General features: G+C 37.3%; 1 protein-coding gene across 5 annotated transcripts in view; it reads left to right on the plus strand.

Moving 5' to 3' along the window:
• The window catches only part of CSMD3 (CUB and Sushi multiple domains 3), a 528421-nt gene that overhangs the window by 201185 nt on the left and 309200 nt on the right, over positions 1 to 18036 (plus strand). The gene's annotated exons all lie outside the window — the stretch shown is intronic.

Consider the following 18036-nt stretch of genomic DNA (forward strand, 5'->3'; position numbering starts at 1 on the left):
TCTATTGAAACATTCTGCTTCCCCTTTGAAAATGTTGACTCAAAGATTTCCACAATATGCTTGAGCTTCCTCGTTAAGTGACTCACTTTTCTTCAACATTTTCTTTGTCAATGTAATCAAAAGCGATAAGCCACTTCAATTAGGTTTTGAATAGTTTTCACCATTGTATAGTTCAATGGGCACAAAAAGAAACAAATCTGATGCTGTCTAACTTTGCAAAACAGATTTTAAATGTTAAAATGAATTGACGAATTATGTCAGTGGCATCATGTGTAGTAGATAGAAGTGCTTCTACTGGATGATTTACAGTCACTTCCATTTTTTCATTTTGTTTCTTATTTTCTCTCTTTAAAAAAAAATTCTATGAGATAACTTTTAATTTTGGAGAACTGTCATTTTGTACTGTTAGGGGGTACCCAACCATAGCATGAGATATGCAGGTCGGGGAAGTAATGTCTCCTGTTTATTTCAAGGGAAAACATAACAAATACAAAAAGATAACAACTCTATTTGATAGGGAAAATTCTCAGCTACCTCACCAGCAGAGGTGAGCCACTGTTTCACAGCTACTATAGCATCATCATTGACAGGGAAATGTTGCCCACACAGTCCATCTTTCACCTTAGCAGATAGAAAACAGTACATACCAACTCTGGACTGTAAGGTGGTTGCTGTGAGACAGTCCAGCCAAGATTGGTAGTGTGTTTCCTCACTGTCAGACTGGTATGGGTCCTGGCATTTTCATGTTGCAAAAGGAAGAATGCCGCCTTCTCTGGCCTGACTCTGGAAGTTCAAGCCTTTAGCTTAGTCTGTGTCATGATATAGTTGTCAGAGTTGACAGTTTGTCTGTGTTTCTGAAAACACAGAAGAAGCACTCCTTTCCTATTCCAAAGGACAGTGCACATCACTTTACCCTCTGAAGACTGTATCTTGAGCTTTTTCTTTGACAAGAAAATTCACATGTTGCAATTCACATGTGGGCAATTCACATGTTGCCACTCCATGCACTGCCATTTTGAATCCAATTTATAGTGGTGACATAACATCTGTTGTTGGTAACTATGTGATCCAGGAAGTTGCCACATTCATCCTTGTATTTCTTTAGTAGATCCTGACAAAGTTGTATATAACATTCTTTCTGTTTCTCAGTGAGCATTCATGGGACCTACCTGACACAAACTGATATTCAAACATCGCCACCATAGTTTTCAATACATTTAAGCTCATATTGAGCACCATATACAGTTCCCTGGTTGAAACTGACCAATTTATACAGATGAACTGATCAAGATGCTCTTCATGATGTAACAGTTGTGCATGGACATCCAGAACACAACTTGTCTTTTGCATTGCTGCTGCCACTGCTGAAAAGCATCATCCACCATCTCACTGAGGTCACATCCACTGTTTGGTATCTATAAATGTTCAGCAACTATCAATGAATGTTAATGGATGATTTTTTTCCACAGACAGGAATTCAATTCCACATCTTTGCTTCATGCATACTTCCATGTCAGATGCCATTTTGTCAGACTGCCCCCCTGCTGCTATCACACAGCAACAAAATGGAACAGAGTATTGTCAGGAAGGTTCAACTTCTATTGCTCTATTGCTAGGAGACATTACTTTCAGAGCATCCTTCATACTTTTGATAAGAAAAGAATAGCCAGATAGAGAGCTATGTAATTAAGTAAATGAATCTAGGATTTTTTGGCATTTTCCTCATACTTCATTTTCACATGTACTTTCTAATCAGACTGCATGCTTGATTATAAAGAACTACTCTTAGCTTCTATTTCTTTTCTTTGGACTGAAGACGGAGTTGTTTGTCAGTTGCAGACTGACTGTTAGTCAGTTGCTTGAGAGTACTTGTACTTTTGATAGAGATCATATCCACAAAGATAGCAAAACAGTAATTTTTTAGTTTTATTGATTTTATGAACATAATAGAATCATGATGAGGCATGAAGTATGTGAAATATAGTTTGTTTTGCTCTTTTGAGCTATTCTGCTTTTATTATTCCTGAAGACTCTACATTCATAATCTGCATAAAGACTGAGTAATATACCAAATATCCTTCTGCCTAAAGATGAGAAAGCTTTTTTTTTCCCCAAGGAAAAAAATAAATGCAAAATATGTTCTGCAATACAAAAACTGAAGTCACCCCTGCAGTGTGGTATGTCAGAAGTTACTTCTTACTGTTAATTAAAATAATACTGTTTTCACTTATCCCCACCATAAATAACAGTGGTGATATTTGGCTATAGTCTTTGAAGTTTATCTAATTTCAGAAGTAAAAACCTCTTGTGTAAAGATGTATCCTCCAAACTCCTTAGTAAATAAGCCTTTACTTCCTCAAACCTAGTTAATGAAAAATAGAACTTCTACTACAAATAAGATATATAAGAATTTTTCTGAAATACCTTTTCGTCTTCCAGCTGTGCTTCCTTCACCTTGATTCCAGTCACTGACTCTTTTTATATACCAAAATATGGACAATTTATTTTATTTGCAGCATTACCAGAAAGCAGGCACCTGGAAATTCATTAAGCAAACATGCTATTAAAGAAAGCGCACAAAGGACAGGTGTCCCTTCTTCATTTTATCACTTCTGAAGTCTCGTATTTCTGTAAAAGCTGTATACTCTTTTGCGTTGCTACCTCTCTTAAATGTGACTCATTAAGTCCCTTTTTATCGTTTTTAGCTTTAAGCTCTTCTCAACAGTTTGGCCAGAATGTTGTCAAAGTTACTTTTGCCACACTTTATGAGGAGTAACTTCACAGCCTTGAGTAAGAGCCACTGTGCAGATTTATTTTAATAGAACATGAGAGACTTGTGTCACAGCTTGCTAAATCATCACTATATAAATAATTTTTGAGTGACTGAGGTCTCACAGTTAGTCACATATTCTGCCTGTTGCATTTTGAGGGAGTTCAAAGACCATAGCTTGTGCTGATTCTTTGTAACTTTATTTGCATAGCACTGATAAATGAACTTAATTTGCAAATAAAATGATAAGTCTATTGCTCATTACTATCATAAGTAACATCAACAAGCTATTATGCTCTAAGATCATCTAGGTGCACTACATAATTCTTAGGTCCACATTTAGGTTGCATAAAAAATCCATCTAAATATTAAGAATGAAGTAGAGAAAATACACCACTATAAATCAGCCTTCAGCTTTACTCCTGTTCATACTCTGGTCTCAGTATTTCAGAAAAAAAAAATCGTATTTGACTAAATTTCACAGAGAGATATCTACCACATCAATTTGTTTTTGATTGAAAAGTGACTGACTACTGTGGATCCTACAGCATGGAAAAGAAATACAGCTACAGGAAAATGGGAGATAGGCAGATTAGAAAGTGATGAATTATAAGGATAATGTTAGTATTTTCTCCTGTGAGAACTATGTAGTATCAGTTGAAATTAGTAATAGAGACTATTAAAACAATCAAAATAAGGCAGTTAAAACTCCTTTGAACTGAACGACACAAATTCTAAAATTTAACAGGTGTTTGAAAGAAAGTTAGACAAGTTCAGAGAATCACAGAATCACAGAATATCAGGGATTGGAAGGGACCTTGAAAGATCACCTAGTCTAATCCCCCTGCTGGAGTAGGAACACTTAGATTAGGTCACACAGGAACATGTTCAGGTGGGTTTTGAGTGTCTCTAGAGAAGGAGTCCCCACGACATCTCTGGGCAACCTGTTCCAGTGATCTGTCACCCGTACTGTGAAATTTTTTTCATGTTTATGTGGAACTTCTTATGTTTCTGCTTGCACCCATTGCTCCTTGTGCTATCCTTAGATTAGATTAGAGAAGATCCTGGTTCCATTATCCTGAATTGACTCTTTACATATTTATTAACATTAATGAGGTCACTCCTCAGCCTCCTTTTCTCCAACCTAAGGAGACCCTGCTCCCTCGTAAGGGAGATGCTCTGCTCCCTTTATCATCTTTGTGGTTCTGCACTGGACTCTCTCAATCAGTTCCCTCTCCTTCGTGAACTGAAGGGCCTAGAACTGGACACAGTATTTCAGATGCAGTCTCACCAGGGCAGAGTAAGGAGGAAGAGAACCTCTCTCAACCTACTAACCCCTTCTAATACACCCCAGGATGCCATTGGTCTTCTTGGCCACAAGGACACAGAGCAGGCTCATGGAAAGGGACCCCCAGGTCCCTTTCCCCTACACTGCTCTCAAACAGCTCTGTTCCCAAACAATACTGGTACACAGGGTTTTTCGTGCCTAGATACAGGACTCTACGCTTACCCTTGTTATATTTCATTGAATTTTTTCCCCACTCAGCTCTCCAGTCTGTCTAGGTCTCACTGGATGGCAGCACAGCCTTCTGGTGTGCCAGCCACTCCTCCCAGTTTTGTGTCAAAAGAAAACTTGCTGACAGTGTGCTCACTGAAGTCGCTGATGAATATATTGAATAGTGCTGTTGCCATTCCTGACCCTTGAGGACTTCACTAGATATAGGCCTCCAACTAGACACTGCCCTATTGACCCCAACTCTCTGGCTTCTTTCATTCAGCCAATTCACAGCCCACCTCACTATACAATCATCCAGATAACATTTCCTCAGTTTAGCTGTGAGGATGCTGTGGGTGTCAAATGTTTTACTAAAATAAGCATAGACCACATCCACTTTTACCATCCATATGGTTATGTCTTCCTATAAGGCTATCTTGTTGATCAAGCATGATTTCCCATTGGTGAAGCCATGTTGACTGCCTCTAATGACCCTATTATCCTTGATATACCTAGAGACAGCGTTGAGGATAAATTCATCTTTCTAGACATCACCTTTCCAGGGATGGAGGTGAGGCTGACTGGTCTATAGTTACCTGCATCCTCCTTCTTGCCCTTTTTGAAGACTGGAGTGACATTTGCTTTCCTCTAGTCCTTAGGAACCTCTACTGTTCCCCACAACTACTAAAGATAATGGAGAGTGATCTAGCAATGACTTTTACCAGCTCCCTCAGCACCTGCAGGTGCATCCCGTCAGAACTCATGGATTTATGGATGTCTGGATTGCTTAATTGATCCCTAACCCAGACCTCATCAACTGAGGCACTCCTTGATTCTAATTTGCTCTGAGGCCTCAGGGGTATAGGGCTTCTAAGGACAGCCTCCAGCAGTATAGACAGAGATAAAAAAGGAATTTAGTAACTCTGCCTAAACAAAGCACCCGCCTTATTCATCTGTGGGGCTACATTTCCTGTAGTGGCAGTGTTATCTGCAATGTATTTGAAGAAGCCCTTTCTGTTATTTTTGAACCCTCTTGCAAGGTTTAATTCTAAGGAAGCCTTAGATTTCCTAGTTACCTCCCTACATCCTTTGACAAGAGTCTTATATTTCTCCCAGGTGGCCAGTTTCTCCTCCCATGATCTGTAGACTCTCCTCTTCCACTTGAGTTTGCCCAGCAATTCCCTGTTTAACCATGTCTCCTGACTCTCTTTCTTGACTTTCTACTTTCATGCCAACAGGCATGCTCTGATCTTGAGCTCGGAAGAAGTGGTCCTTGAATGCCAACCAACTATTTTGGGCCCCTTTACCTTCAAGTGCCCTGTCCCATGGGATTTCCCCTAGCAACTGCTTGAAAATGCCCAAGTTGGCCCTACAGAAGTCCAGGGTTGTGATTCTGCTTGGTCTTTTGTTGGTCTGTCTGCTTGGCAGGATCTTCTGCCGTGTAAGATCCTGAACTCTGCCTTCTCAAAGTCGGTGCCATCAAGACTATCTTCAACCTTTACCACTTCAACCAGACCATCCTTGTTAGTGAGAGAGAGATACAGCAGCACTCCTCTGCTAGTTGGCTCATTCACAGTTTGCTTCAGGAAGTTATCAGTGCACTGGAGGAACCCCCTAGACTGTGGCTGGCTGGCTGAGTAGGCCTTCCAGCAAATATCAGGGTAGTTAAAATACCCTGTGATAAACAGGGTCTGTAATTGCTATCAGCTGCCTGCAGGAGACCTCACCAGTTCCCACATCCTGATCTGGTGGCCTGTAATATACACCCACAACAGTATCATCCATGCCAGCCTGCCTCTTAATTCTCACCCAAAAACTCTCAACTCACTCTTCATCCACCCCTGGATGAGATGAATGAATTCTCAATGAATTGTAGTTGCTCTCTCACATAAAGAGCAACTTCACTACCTTGCTTTGATGATCTTTCTTTCCTGAGAAGGAAGTAGCCATCCATGACCACATACCAGTAGCATAATCTTTTCCACCATATCTCTGTAATTGCCACCAGATCATAATCTCTTGCCCAAACATGGACTTGTAAATCCTGCTACTTACTACTTACTCCCTATGCTGTGTGCATAGGTGTACAGGCATTTCAGGGAGCAAGCTGAGCACACAGATTTCATCCTAGGGGAGTGGGAGGCCTCCTGGTTTTCATGAATACTATAGCACTGTCCCATCAGTGTGAGTCCAACCATAACCCTATCCCCATTCAAATCTCGTTTAAAGCTCTCTGAATGAGCCCTGCTAACTCCTATCCCAGAACTCTTTTGCCACTGAGAGATAAACATTTGCCATGTATTATTGCCAGATCTGGTGTCTTACAAAACCAGACACTGTCAAGGAATCCAAAGCCCTGCCTGAAGTACCAGTCTCATAGCCAGGCATTTATGGACTGGATCCTTCTATTTTGTCTCATGTAATTACCCAAAAATGGAGGGAGGGAAGAAAAAATAACTATGCCCCACACTCCTTCACCAGCCATTCCAAGGTCTTGAATCTTTCTTCATTCCCTTCAGACTACAGGATGCAGCTTCCTCCTCAGCTATCTGGAAGATCAGTAGTGGGTATTAGTCTGTTGGGTACACCAGGGAGGGGAGTGTCCCGGTGATTTCCCTAATCTGGGTTCCTGGTAGACTGCAGACTTCCCAATGATGAAGGTCAACTCTGCACATTGGGCGTTCTGTTCCCTTCAATAGCAAGTTGCCAACAATTACTCCTGGAAGAGGTTTTCATATTGGACTTCTGGAGCAGGTTGCCTCCCCTCTTCTTTGATGGACTGCTCCTTTTGCAGGACCCATACCTGTTCTGCAAGGGTAAATGGAGAGGTGAGGGAGGTTGGGAGCAGATTCACCTGTATCCTTCAGTAGGGACCTGTTTCTGAGGTCCCCCTCTACTGCCTGGTGACAAAAGAGGAGGGGATCCTCCAATTTACCTGGGGTCTCAATTTGTTTTATCTCCTTCATGAAGTGAGTCCACCAGTCAGTCACTCTTCCAATACTCCTCAATCTCTCATTTTTATCCTTTAAATCATTCATTTATTCACATCTGACAGAGGTGTTTTCTTCATTCCCCTCCATTTCAAGTGCCAGGCTCTGGCACACAGCAGCCGGCAGCGTAGACACCAAGTTTGTGGGTGGCCTCTGTTTAGGTACCCACACTTTTTCTAACTGCCTTCATTTGCATTGCAAACATGGCTAGATCTCTACAAGCAACTGACTCCTTGCAACTTGAGGGTCAGGTAGGGTGAGTTCGGGTGAGTGCCCTTGATCTTTAACCTCTTAGAGAAGTCAAATTCACCTTGTGCATTAGCAGAGGCTCAATGCCCTGCCATACAATTCATAGCCAGCAATGCCGTACAGGAAAGCATCGGTTGCTCACTCCATTACTGCCCTTCCTGAGGCTAAATAAGGCCTGGTAGCCTGACTGAGGGTGGGCAGTGCCAGCTCCACCCATGGTAGCTTGGAAGTCCTCCCACAGGCTACTCACTCCTCCATGCGGGCAAAGCACTTTTGCTGACTGCAAAAAGCCCCCAAAAGAGCTTTTTGTTGGCCTTTTTTGCTTTTGATCCCTTCCCCAGTGCAGTCTTGCCTGCTTTGAAACTGGTCTCCTCAGGCGGATTTCTCTTCCTCATGGTAGAGAAATTCACTGAGAATTGTTGCACACGTATTGAGCAACACTTGATGAAGTCAAGGTATTTATGTGCATGCTTTCTTTCTATATTTTTCTTGGATACACGTTTTTGATCAAGATTTGGGATAGGATATTCTCAATCATAAGATGAAAGCTTCTCTAGCTTTCTTACAGTAAATTACAAGTGGAAGCCTTTATATTTTAACCACTTGATTATAGAATTAGGGCAAGTAAGTAGTTTTTTGACTTTGTTTTATCCAGAGAATGTTTAACTTCTCAACAACTAGTGGAATGGCTTTGGGAAATAAAAAAGAGATTTTTCTTATAACTTAAAAGTACATCTGGAATTTCAGAAATATGTAACCTGATTTCTCCAAAATGAAAGAAACTTTAAACTGTACTTTCTGTATCCTGAGTAAAAAAGCAAACTAAAAATCTTATTCAACTTTTAAAGGCAGTTGTCTTCAATGCGGTCCAGTTCTTTAGTCTTAGGCACTGGGTTTATCAGATAATTTATGCAGTAAACTGTTCTTCATATTGTCTTTTTAATAATAGGATTATAGCTGAAATAGAAATAAGCCATAAAGTAGTCAAAATGGAGACAAATGCAAACAAAGGACAGAAATCTATAATGATAAGAATAGAATTAAAGATCTGTTAATTGTGTACTTTATTTGAAATTGAATTATATTAATTTAAAACAGTACTGATTTTTCGTATGTAGCCTGTGGAAAAGGAGAGCCCTCATAGCTGATTTTTATGTGATATTTTCTATATGCATTCTTAACTTTTACTGTGAAAATAGTTATTGTGTCTGGCAGAACAGTCATTGTGTTTGGCACACCCTAATGAAGTGAGTTGTCCAGAAAACTAGCAAAGTAGAGCATTTAGGTCTTTTAAACCACTGTCCAGGGCAGCTGAATATTGGATAATATTCACACTTCTCAGAAAGCTGAAAACTGTTAAGGTAATCCTTTTTGATCTTAGTCACTTTTCTAGCATGTTCCTTTTCAGAAATTTAAATTACTGTATTTTTAATAGACCACTCTACAGTGGAAGCACACATCTGAAAGTATTTTTAACATGTAAGCATTTAGTTTGATAACATTGAATTGTAGACTAGTGGATCTTTGAGGATATCTCACTGTGAAGCTTTTACTGAGGCAAAACTCATGTTTTCTGCAGGATGCTCATTTCATTGTTCAGAAGTTCTCTTATTGCCCACATGATGCTGACAGCATGGAATGTTCTGCGGGAATATCTTTCTCTGTGTAAAGTTTAAGTGGGTTTTGGATCAGTTTCTTTACTGAAGGAACCTTCTTTCTTGAGACTTTTTCCCATCTCACTTAAAAAGTATCAGTAAAAATTTTTGTCAGTATACCTTTTAAATAAAACAACAAAAAAAGATGGTATAGTTTTGTTTATAAGTAGTTAATTTTTGTCATACTTCTTAAGCAAGTTTTTGTCTTTTTTTTTTGAAATCAACAGAGCGAACTACTTACCTAATGCTAAATGTAATGCTTTTCTTTGTACATAAGCATTGTTCATAATTGTACTGATTTTTCACGGTGATTAAGAGCTACTTACTGCCGAGGTGCAACTTTTGGCTCCCCGAGGGCTGGATACTACAGGGATTTGCATATGAACTGCAGGGCAGGGCTCATACCATCACCACAGCCAAGAGCCGGGCAGCTGGAGGCAGTCCCAGCCCTGGAGAAAAGGCTGAAGTTGGAATGTGATGGGTCTGGCTGAGACCTATGGCCTCTCCGGGAAATGCGGTGGGGAGCTGGAGATGGGCTTTGCTGTGGTGTCGTTGGGGCAGGGCTTGATGGCCTCGGGCTGAAATGAGATCTTGGGCTGAGGGCAGAGCTATGGGGAGACTCAGGGAAAGCTGGGCAGGGCTGTTTATGCCCACTGAGGCCCTTAGAGTCCTGACAATCACTGAATGTATACTTTGTTTGGATAAGATAAATAGAAAAGTAATTTATTACCGATATGCAAAACTGAAGAAGTTATTTGAATTCTTACACACTTATTCAGTATAATATTACTCACAGAATGTTGTTATGGCCAAACAGAGCAAAATTTATATGGCATTAAAAAATTATTGCGACTCTAAATAAATAAATATATTTAGACTGTCACTAATGCAAACTGACAACATCTGTTTTCTGCAGGCTTATATTTCCCATTTGCCTCATAGATGAGCAAGCTTTGTAAGATCTGAATTCTAATTTCTAAGTTCTGACTTTTTAAAAAATAATTAACTTTTTCTTTGTTGTGAAGATTAGTAAAGTGGCTACACTTTTAGAATCTTAAACTAAGTTAGAGATCTTTATTAATAAGCTTGTATCTCATGGGTCTGTGAGAAATAACTCAAATGATTTTTTGTAGACTAGTTCTCTTGTGAAAATGTTTTAATTTGTGATTGCAAGCAGAAACGCATAACCAAAAACACATCACAGCTTTATAAATCCCCTATCCACGACGCCAAGATCCCTCCTGTTTACTCGTTACTCCTGCTTCACAATCTATTGTATGATACTACTGTATCTGCATCCTAACCCCATCAACCTTTAATCTCTTTCATAGTTTGTTACCTCTTATTTATTGGGTTTGCCTCATCTATTTCCCTAATCTTTTGTGAGAATTGAGCCTCTCACTCTGCTTATCTGTTTGCCCGAGCCTACACTTGCTGGTTTGTGAGGCTAGGGAGAAAAACAACAGTTTTAACTCTCACAGGTCTGCACTGCCTAGTGCTAGATTTTGAAAGCAGAATTTTGGTACTTAAACTGCTTAGGGCAAAGTTAAGTTACTTACCTAGAAGCTCAAGAGCAATGATAAAGATCTTTTAAATATGAAGAGCAACTGAAAATTATTATTGTTCTTATCATTCATTATTTTTCCAGGCATCTTAACTTTATTGAAGAATTAAATTGAAAAGAAATTGAGAGTTGTCAAAGTTGTATTTATACGCATTTATATGTACTTCCAGTTGTCTTGTATCTAGAATTGTGTATTTATACACAGTTTATTAAATTATGTGATTTATACATGTTAGTTTACTCATAGCATTGAACAGATATAAGGCAAATAATATTAATATCACTTTGGTAGTAAAAGGAAAGTGAAAATTTATTTTGTTGGTAAGAAATGAGATCTCCCCAAAACAATGACATGTTGAAATTGATACATGAAAGCAGATTTAAAAATTTGAAACATTAAAATAGGTAAAAATACAGAAACTGGGTCTCTCTGGATGGCATCCCATTCCTCTGGTGTGTTGACTGCACCCCAGAGCTTGGTATCATCAGCAAACATGCTGAGGGTGCACTCAACCCCACTCTCAGTGTCACTGATGAAGATATTAAGGAATGTGGTCCCAGCACTGATCCCAGGGATTTCACTTAGCACTGATCTCCATGTAGACATTGAGCCATTGACTCTCTGAACTCTTGCAGACAGTAATTTGTATTTTTGTGCACATATGCTGTGAACAAAAAGAAATCAGTGTATGACTATTATCTATGTAACAGTTGATCATATTAAATTTATTTTATTCTATACAGTATTTCACTTTTTACAATACTTTCACATTTCCAAATACACATTTATGTTGTATTTCTTTAATAGGTCTTTCATGAATTATTTTCTTACTGAAGTTACACAAATTGAAAGGACATTATCCATATGTGTACCTATTAACTCAATTTAACACTATTTTTTCCAGTAAGCACATCTTGCTAGAATAAAATCTATTATTTGGATGGACATATGTAAGTGTAAAGAAGTGGTAGCTCTCTCTGTAACCTGAGTTCATTAGAAAGGAGATGATGATGATAATAAGTATTCCTGTAGCACCAAAAATTATGAAGCTAGTTTCTGTCTGGACAGAAACTTATACTTTCAAATGATTTCAATATATCTTATTTTAAAAAACTGGTTTAAAACAAAAATACTCAGGTGATACTAAATTCACTGAGGAAAAGTCTCATGGGGATGTATACTCTTTATGTTCTGAAAGACAATAAACATAGTATCACCTCCTCCTGAAACTTTCTGATCAATGCTCAATTGTTACTTTCATAAATACAGTGTATTTCTCATTGTATCAGTAGATTTACTTTTAAAACCAGTAAAAAAACGTGGAAAGAAAGAGAAGAAAAAAGTAACAATTGAAAGAAGAAGTTGAAAGAAGAGAGAAAATGGCAAAAAAAAAATATCATGAGAAAATGCAGAAATGCAAAGAGGCTTTTGGTAGCAAAAGTAAATAAAAATTCTGAATCAGTTAATGCAAATTGTAGAGAACACAAAAACAAAATGAGGCAAAGAGTATACACACTAACCTTCTGTATAGACAGCTTTTGTAGTCTTTACTCTTTGGATGTATCCAGTGATCACTGCCCTTTTGAAGTAAAGCCCAGAAAGCTATTTGAGCCATGTTTTTTTCAGTCATGGATATCTTGAAATACCCTGTTTTATTTCCTTCTTTGATGGTCAGGTACCAAAAATTGATTTAGTCAGAAGAGTGCTTTGAATCAGCCATTAATATGGACTTCATATTCTCAAATTCATATTTGAGTTCCATATTCCTTTTATTTCTATTCCTAATATATAAATTAACAGAAGCAAAACTGCAGTTCAAACAAAGGACCAGGTGAAAGTGTATATTAATATTTAAATTAACAATTTAATGATTTTGATTAATAATTAAAAAGTGGTTTATGAATATAAGGCTGTAATGACATCTAAGAATAATCTGCTAAAACAGTGAAATAAGCATTTATATCTACACTAACTTGAAAATTATTTTAACAGATTGAGAATACATTCTTCTAATTAGATTTGTAGCTTTATTTGAAAGTCTTGCAGCAAATAATGACAGAGAACATCAAAGAGAACTGTTAATTAAGATATTTTACTAGCAAAAATAATCCTCTTTACGTGATGCACTAGCCACCACAAAGATAAAATATGCAAGGGTTTTAAGTAAGGGTATTTAATAGGTCTTGACTGAATCTCCTTGAACATCTGAAAAAAAGAATGAAGATGGAATACAGTGATTACTCTTCTTTGAAATTCCAGGGATATTTCTGGCTACCTCTTATTTTCTTTAATAAAATATGCAGTTTTATTTTTAAAGACTACCAATACCTCAATTATCCACTGTGAAAAGAATGAGTAGCTTTCTGTTATTAAGAAACACAGTCTAACCTTATTATCTCTTTAGTATACTGAATCCCATTTAGAGCAAAATTTTTTAATGACCTTTAGCTTTGTTTGGAAAATCTTTGTTTCAATCATATGTGTCACAAAGACTACTAAAGTCTTGCATCTTAAATTTGCCATGAATGAACAAGGTAGTTTTACTGATTAATTCCTAAGAATCAGATTGAATTTAGAATCTGAGAGCAAACAAATATTCACTAACTGTAATCAATTATAATAGCTGCTAAACATCATGCTTAGATACCAATATTTGTCTTATTCAAGCATATATTATATTTTTTTGTGAATCACTTTATGAATAATCTGCCAATTTTTCATATGTTCTTCCACTACTGAAGGTAATAACTTGAAAATTTAGAGGGGAGTTATTAGTGGGCCATACTCTACCTGGAATCCAGCAAAAAGTGGACTACTGCAAGGGTCTATCCTGGTACAAGTTCTATTCATTATGCTCCTTAATGATCTAGAATATCATCAGATTTGAAATGACACCTGAATGCCTGTCAGCAGTCAATACAGTAGTGGAAAGGATTGCCATCAGAAGGATGTAGACAGGGTAGAGGAATAGGCCAATGGGATCTTTATTAAACTCACTGAAGACAAGATTAAAGCCTTACATAAAAGAAGACTGAAACCCTGGCATAGGAATGGCAAGTACAGAATCACAGAATCACAGAATTGTAGGGGTTGGAAGGGACCTCCAGAGATCATGGAGTCCAACCCCCCTGCCAAAGCAGGTTCCCTACAGCAGGTCGCACAGGTAGGCATCCAGGCAGGTCTTGAACATCTCCAGAGAAGGAGACTCCACCACCTCCCCGGGCAGCCTGTTCCAGTGCTCCGTCACCTCACTGTAAAGAAGTTCTTGCGCATGTTTGTGCGGAACTTCCTATGCTGCAGTTTCTGGCCGTTTCCCCTTGTCCTGTCTCCACTCACCACCGAAAAGAGTCTGGCCTCGCCACTCTGCCCCCACACCTTAGATATTTATAGACCTGGATCAGGTCCCCTCTCAGTCTTCTTTTCTCAAGGCTGAACAGATCCAGTTCACTCAGCCTTTCTTCATAGGAGAGGTGCTCCAGGCCCTTCACCATCTTTGTGGCCCTCCGCTGGACTCTTTCCAAGAGATCCCTGTCTTTTTTGTACTGGGGAGCCCAGAACTGGACGCAGTACTCCAGTAGCAAGCAACTCTGCTGAAAAGAGTGAATCGTGGCAGACAACAAGAACTTGAGGCAGCAGTATATCAGGATACACTGCAGTAAAGAGGGATAACAGCATCCTGAACTATATTAACAAGAATGTAGCCAGCAGATGAAGGGAAAGGTTTATTGTCCTTTTACTCAACACTCCTGTGACCATGTCTGGAATACTACATCTATGTTTGGACCCTAGTATAGGAAGGGTTATTTGCTAGAGAAAGTCCAGTGGATAGCCACAGAAGTGGTTAGAGGATGGAACATGTGTCACTTGAGAAGTGGCTGCTTGAGCTGGAGTTGTTCATCTTTGAGAGTAGGGGAAAACTGTGTAAAAACAGCTTCCAAGTGCCTGCAAGTGGGTTACTGGACAGATGGAGCCAGGCTTGCAACAGTGGAACATGTTTTGAGACTGAGCTAAAATTGACAAAGTTTGAGGTGATCTTCAGACCAAATATCAAGAGAATTTTTTTTTTTTCCATGACTCTTGCATTTGAACCAGTTGACTCAGAGAGTCTACAGTCTCTATTCGTAAAGGTATTCTCAAGATCTGACGGGGATAAAGCCCTGAGTGACGTGGCTTGGCCTCAGAACAGACACTGATCTATGCAAGAGCATGGACAAGAGACATTCTGAACTCTGTTTTGCCTTATTTTATGGTCCAGTGGACAAAATAAAAAATAAAAATAATAATTTAAAAAAAACTTTTAATTCCATTGTGGTACAAACAAAAATCACTTTATAAATGTACCACTTTTAGAGGAACATTTATAGAATGTATTTATAGAATGTATTGAATGTTCCTCTAAAAAAAATCCATTTGTCTTCTAATCAGCATAGTGTTACTAACCAGTGAACAAAGAAGTAGGAAAAACATTTGTTCATTTGCCAGTTGTCTCTGAAGAAAGAGAAAAATTAAAATATCTTCAAAACATTTACTGAATACTTCTGGATGAATTATACTATTTTAGTTGCATTTTATATGTTTAGTGGTGGATTTCCAAGTCAGTCAAGTCATTCTGGTTGTTATCTATACTATCAGTCTACTGAATAATAACAGTTGGCCTGTAAAATCAGAAGTTATTGTAACGTAGTTTGTGTCAGTGCTTTATTTTAAGCAGGCATTGCAATTGAAACAGTTTATTTAAGTCCAGTTGATGATTAGTATCAGAAAACAATTTCACACTGTCAGTTAAATGCTGCAGATTAATTCATTTTCCTTAAAATCCTAAATCCTAATAAAACTATTTCAAATGGTCTTTTAAGAAATAATTATACTTGCATATTGTTATTTTGGTATATTATTGGTATATTGCTAATTATGTTAATTTTATGGAAAATTAAGTATTAAGTCATGTGCTAATGCAATAATTACTGATTCCTGGTATTTTTGCTTGTTAACCCAAATGGAAGAGTAAAACAATTCCATTCTAAGAGGAGATAACAGCTACAGCTGAAATCTACAGCTTAATCTGAGATTGAACATAATATGTTAACATAGCACAGAGCTCAAACTTCTGAAATAAGCATGAAACTCATGTGGTTTTCTTTAGGAAATATAACTTGTTTCTCAATATACATCAATTCAAATAAAGATCTAAATCAAGAACTGCATTTGTCTAATCTGGTTTTCCAAAACATGAACTTTCCTATGGTAAATTTGACTACTTATTTTCAGGCCTACAGTATCTAAAAGTGGTTAAATTCTATTTCAGTATTTAAGCACATAGATTACAACTTAAAATTATAAAAAAAAAATATTATAAAAAAATATTTAAAATATCTATATTGACTAAAGAGGGATGATACATACCTCTAGTGTTCCCAGTTTAAAGTGAACTTCCAAGGCTGCAGTGTTCTACAAAGGAAAATTGTAATAGATATTGGTTTTGTTTCATGTGTTTTTTGTTTAGTTTTTCTGATGAATTCTTCTGCAGAGTAGAAAAGATATTCCTGCTCCCTAGATTATTTTATTCCATCAGTGATTGCATGTACAAAGTTAGTCCATGAGATTAATTTAAATGAGAATTTCCTCTGTTAGTTTATCTGGGGTAAATTTCTTTTGCTATCATATGTTTACAAGAGCAACCTTGTGTGTAGTTGTAGCATATTGCATATACAAATTGAGTGCTTTTAGCACAGATTCATTATCTATTTATGGAGCATTGTCTCAGGGAAATGTCAAAGGCCATTGCCTCTTTTCTTTACTAAACATGATGTTGGAATCAGGAGCAACCTCCACTCCTATATAAATAGACAGGCTTATGGATCTTCCATATGTTTCCATTATCCAAAGTTTTAGCAGTTAAAACACTTTTCAGTAGCAGATCATTCAGGCTGCTTTTCTGAACTAAGTTGCTTTGTGCTTCATCAGCTTAATCTCCGTTTAATTCCACATTATTTTCTAGTAAGCTTAACAAATTAGGTGTTCTGCTTGATAGTTACCTCTGTAGCAATGTGTACTTCTTAATAAACACATTTTGAAGCTTTACTTAAGCAGATTTCTCCTTGTTTTCCTTTATTTTTAGAATGTCTTTATCTTAGCTTTTATCATTTTTTACTTTAGTGCTGTGCATCTTTAAAGCTCTGGGGCATAACATGCCATTTGTTTGAGATCCTGAATGTAATTTAGGGCAACCACATAAATTTTACATTATAAGTAGAGGTTATGTGTAATGCTGTATTTTTTTCCCCCTCTTTGTTTTAATCAACATCATCCTTATTCAATATTCCTGGTCATGCACTTGTATTTTCTGTGTTTTAATCTTGATATCAGTCTTCTAGAAATTCACTGTATCTTGAGTCATATCTAATCTGGCCTTTTGCTATTAATCTTTGTTATGATTTTTTTTCTTTTATTCTCAAATGAAGAAAAAAACATGTCTAGATCTATTTCAGTTGCTTATAGTGCTGTCATCATAGGACAGTAAGTAGTAGGTTGTGTTTGTTTTGTTTTGTTTTGTTTGATTTTCCCTCTATGAGAAGATTCATGGTTCTATCTCTCACAGATAAACCTGGAGTCTTATGTGGTGCTTTTAAGTTTTAGTTTTTCAGGAAACTACTGCTGTATGATTTAGAAGTTCTGTACCACAGAATGGATATTAAGACATTAAATGTAAGATTGTAAAAATAATATATTGCATGTGTAAAAAAGTTCTGTTTGTTGTCTGTGTAATGTTTAAAAAAAGTCTGTTCTCTTAGTACTTCAGTAGTATAGAAAAATAAAACACTTTCCACCTAAAAATTTTGCAGCACAAACTTTTCAGATTTATTATCATTTTATATTTTATTTATATTATACTTCTCTGTATTATATATTTTATAATGAGTTCCATTTGCTTATATGTCATATTTCATTATTTTGTTAAGGACTTTGATATATAACACATGCTGAAAAGGTGCTAAATGCTTCCCAGTTTCACTGAGAATCCTATTTCCATTTTTTAGCAATTCGTCTACTAGTTTGTGCAAAACCTGTTTAATTTCCATGCCGTTATCATTCACTACATTTTAAGGACAAGTTTTAAAGTCTCTGGATGGAAAGCTTGGGCATAAATATAGAAGCATGGAACATCATTTCTTGAATGAGTTTTGAAGAGCACCTGAACCAGTATTATGTTTAAACATTCTAACAGAAAATAGTATAATTCATGTATATCAACTTTTCAAATGATAGATTTTAATTATTTTATTGTGCATTGCCCAGTTGTTTATCTGCTCCA

Source organism: Lagopus muta, chromosome 3, assembly GCF_023343835.1.
Source record: "Lagopus muta isolate bLagMut1 chromosome 3, bLagMut1 primary, whole genome shotgun sequence".
NCBI lineage: Eukaryota > Metazoa > Chordata > Aves > Galliformes > Phasianidae > Lagopus > Lagopus muta.